Below are 4,487 nucleotides of genomic sequence, written 5' to 3' on the forward strand. Positions count from 1 at the left end.
GAGTATAATACATACAAATTTACTTAATCATATTTTTTTATTTTTTTTTATTTTTTTTTGAATGAATGTTAGTTTATCTTATTGATACAATTGATAACGCACTTTTATAGCACTTTATTAATTATAGTCGGGCGTCTAAAATAGAATTTGGTATGTATATGTTGAGAATATATAGTTTAAAGCACTTTACATATTAATTAGAAATTTACTATATAATGTATTCTAATTCTTTGAGACGGATATTAAATTTTTTTTTTCTTTTCTTCCTGATTTAAATCAGAAATGCACTTATTCAGCACTTTAGTAATTTATGGTTTGACGCCCGTATAGAATTTTGTAAGCACAAGCACTTTACTGTATTACAGATATATAGAGGTCAATTAGAGTTATAATAGATATTGGTTGTAAGCACTTTTAGCACTTTGAGGCTAGATTTCCACTTGGTTTTTTTTTTGCTAAAAACGCCCATAAAAACGCCAATAGCGCCACCTGGCGTTTTTTTAGTGAAAAACGGCTGCAGCCAGATGTTAGCTGTTCTTCAAAAGGAAATCGCAAAATGCCATTTCCACTTGGTGTTTTTCTGTTTGGCGTTTTTTCAGTCCTCTTTGGCGTTTTTCTGCTTTTTTGGGCTCTGTGGCAGTTTTTCAGAATCGCAGCATGTTGACACTGCTTTTTTGCAAGGAAATCATGGCGTTTTTCTCCAATAGAAGTCTATGGGAGAGAAAAAACGCCATGAAAAAGCCATGTGGGTTTATTGCCTTGGCGTTTTTTATGGCGTTTTTTCCACAGTTACAATGCAGAGGATGGACCCAGTTTCTGTGTGCCCTTTTTTTTGGTTTGTTTATTATCATAAAGAACAATTGGGAATATGCTTGAAAGCATATGTACAGGCTTATTTGCATACAGTCTGGAGGGCGTGGTCTAACTCTGCCTCATTAAAGCATTTCTACAACCCCAAACAGTACATAGCATGACACAGGCAGGATATTTTGCGCTTCTGGATGCGACGCAGCCCTTAGCCAGGACGAAGCTTGCGACTAAAGCAAGCAATCTTTTTGATCTATCGTTAACAACAACAAAGAAGCCCAGCAAACAGCAGGCATCAAAAAATTGATTAAAACTCATGGTCGTTCCTCCCCACGGAAATCTTTAGTAAAAGGCGAAAGATTTATTCGGCCTGAAGAGAAACCAGAGTATACCCAAGCATGCCGCAGGACAACGGCCCGGCCACAGGCAGTGCTCCTCGAGGTTAAGGTGTGTTTAATTAATCCCACCCAGCTCTTGCCTGATCATTGGAACCTTTAACACATGCAAAACACAATTGCAAAGGGATTGGAACTATTTAATATTGGGCTGTTTTAAAGTCTTATTAAACTAACAATAAGGCGGGGCGTTTCTCGGTGCATCATGGGTATTCAAATGAGGCGGCAGCTCAAACAAACCTTCCAGCAGTCTTAGTGACTGGGGCGCGAGGTGGCTTCTTTGAAACAATGTTGTTTGCGTTAAGAAAAGAAAAGCTGAAGATTGTAACTCCCCCACCGCTTACCTACGGGGGTCCGCAACTTCCCCTTCTGCTGCAGCCACCAGAAGTTCCTGGCACACATTCTTTGGGCTGTGTTACAAGGTTAGGGGTAAGGCTTCGGGATGGAATCTGATTACTACTCTTTTTTCCAATCGTGGCGTGCTGAACCCATCGGCTTCACAAATACCAAGTCGCTTGATGTTGTTTCCTTTGAAAGCAAATATATCTTTTCCACAAATCCAATCTTTCTAATTAAACCACCTTTCCAAAGTTAGCGGTTAGAAACGTTTAAGCATGGAAAGGTTTGGTGATAGAGCTTGGGTTAGGGGCGGGTTAAGCTCACGGCTTTGAAGAGGCCCAGTTACAGTTAGCGTCGGAGTACTGTTAATGGTTTACGGTTGACAGTTTAGGGTTAGGTAAGGCTTAGAATCCTTCCCCATTGTGGCGTGTTTAGCCCATCCTTTTCACAAACACCAAAAAAGCCTGATTTCCTTCAATTTCTTTTTGTCTTAAGCAGCATCGCCAGTGCCAACATTTTGCACCTAAGATTATAAAAAGTACCTAACAAAATTGTTTTTGTATTAAAACTGCGGCGGGAAGAAAACGCACAAAATCTCGGACAGTTCACCATACGGCCTTGCGACGAACGAGCAAAAGGCTCACTAACGGCAGCGCACGGACGACCGGACTCCCCAGCACCGCCACAAAGAAGGAGCGCAGCACGGCATCGGAGCGGCAAAAGTCAATCCAAACACAGCAGACTAGACGCTTTGCCAAAAATGAAGTCTGCAACCTGATCTTTCCACACGCATAGAGCTTCCCAACTCGTGTCGGAAAGCTTTTAAACAAATAGCAAAAAAAGCTATGATCACTGAACGTACAGAGGGCGCATTAGTCCTTTCCATGCTGAAAACCGGCCCCTTAAGCGTGTGGTGAGTACTTTTTCCAGATGTTTCACTATTGATATTTGAGGAAATGAATAATACGACTGCACATGTGAGGAACAGAGATCTCAATGTTAAACATTTAAGGACAGTTGTTTTTTTTCTTTTTTGGTTTGTTTATTATCATAAAGAACAATTGGGAATATGCTTGAAAGCATGTGTACAGGCTTATTTGCATACAGTCTGGAGGGCGTGGTCTAACTCTGCCTCGTTAAAGCATTTCTACAACCCCAAACAGTACATAGCATGACACAGGTAGGATATTTTACGCTTCTGGACGCTACGCAGTCCTTAGCCAGGACGAAGCTTGCAACTAAAGCAAGCAATCTTTTCAATCTATCGTTAACAACAGCAAGGAAGCCAAGCAAATGCCAAGCATCAAAAAATTGATTAAGACTCATTTTTTTTGTATTTAAGTTTATTATACAAAACTGGTTATGGTAAAACAGACATCAACCTGTTTTAGCAGGAATACAAAGATCAGTAATATTAGCACAGATAGACGATAAGCAGTACTGCGACGCAGCGCAGGGCAATACACGTTACAGTACGACTTCAGTTTACGGAAAGCTCAGTAGAAGCAGTGTACAATTACTTGCGCAGCACCAGCACTTTCCCTTCGATGGTAAGGTCTCTGAGGCTCCACAGCCCAATTTTCTGCTTTACCTTGTTGAGTCTCTCCTCCCAGCTTTTCAGGGCCGCGCCGTCTCTGCCGAACCAGACTCCCAGGATCTTTAGGAAGTCGGTTTTGACGGGAAACGGGATCGGCTCAGAAGTCAGGTCCCACTGCCCGAACAGCATGGTCTCCGACTTCCCGCAGTTGACCTTTGCGCCTGAAGCTCGGCTGAAGTCCTCGCACGTCTGGACGAGCACTCTCACCGACCGGCGATCCGCGCAGAAGATGGTCACGTCGTCCATGTAGAGCGAGCACTTTATCTCTTTCTTGTCTCTGCCCGGCGCGGTGATCCCTCTGATCTCTGGATTCCGTCGGATGCACTCGGCGAAGAGCTCTATACAACAGACAAAAAGAAGAGGTGAAAGAGGGCAGCCTTGTCTGACCCCAGAGAGGACCGGGAAGGGGTCAGTCTTCCAGCCGTTCACCAGCACCGAGCTGCGGATATCAAGGTACATCAGGTTAGCGTAAGAACAGAACATCTCCCCCAGCCCAAACTTCAACCTGGTGGCTAGTACCTTGGCGAGGATCTTGTAGTCCACGTTCAGGAGAGAGATGGGACGCCAGTTTTTCAGGTCGCATCTCTCCCCCTTCCGCTTATACAGGATCGTGATCATTCCCTCTCTCAGCGTGGGGGGCATACTGCCCTCCACCACCAACTCCTCGTACAGGTCGAGGAGGTCCGGGCCGATGAGGTCCCACAGCGTTGTGTACAACTCGGCTGGGAGACCATCACTGCCCGGTGTCCTGCCCTTCCTGAAGGACTTGGCGGCAGAGTGCAGCTCCTCCAGCGTCAAGGGGGCGTCCATGGCTGCACGACCTGCGGGATCAATGGTGTTAGTGATACCTGACAGGAACCGTTCGGCAGCCTCCGGGTCTGTGTCTTTGGGGGAGTAGAGATCTTGGGGGAAGAAAGGAAGGTTAGTAAACTGCGCCTCCGGAACTGGTCCTTCATGCTCCTCACATTAATGGAGAAAATAGAAATTGACGCCATTAGTTGGGAGTAAAAAGAAGGTTAGCTCAAACAGAGGCACTAGTTACCGCCTCCTCCCCCTGGTGGGGGAGGATCTTCCCCGCCGTGGTCGATGGGGTTCACGGGGGTCCAGACGGCCTCGTCTAGCAGCTGTTCCAGGAGGGAGACCTGGTTGTCGATGTCCAGCTGGTTGAGGATCAGAGCCTCGGTCTCGGTGGCTGGCTCATCCGACGGGGTCAGGTCCTGGACCATCTTTTCGAGCGTGTCGTCGTTGTCGTTAGCGGGCTCGGGAGGAGAGGGAGAGGGAACGGTGGGGGCTGGTGGTGGCGCCCTCTTCTGGACAGAGATCCTGGTGGGGCTCGTCTCAGTCTCGCT

The 4,487-nt window shown here is 46.0% G+C and overlaps 1 non-coding gene across 1 annotated transcript; it reads right to left on the reverse strand.

Moving 5' to 3' along the window:
* Positions 1–1,082: 1,082 nt before the first annotated feature.
* On the reverse strand, positions 1,083–1,197 carry LOC128488165 (U5 spliceosomal RNA). The gene has a single exon (XR_008353601.1). It is a non-coding gene; the product is annotated as a U5 spliceosomal RNA (small nuclear RNA).
* Positions 1,198–4,487: the final 3,290 nt, after the last annotated feature.

The sequence above is a fragment of the Spea bombifrons genome, chromosome 3 (assembly GCF_027358695.1).
Source record: "Spea bombifrons isolate aSpeBom1 chromosome 3, aSpeBom1.2.pri, whole genome shotgun sequence".
Taxonomy (NCBI): Eukaryota; Metazoa; Chordata; class Amphibia; order Anura; family Pelobatidae; genus Spea; species Spea bombifrons.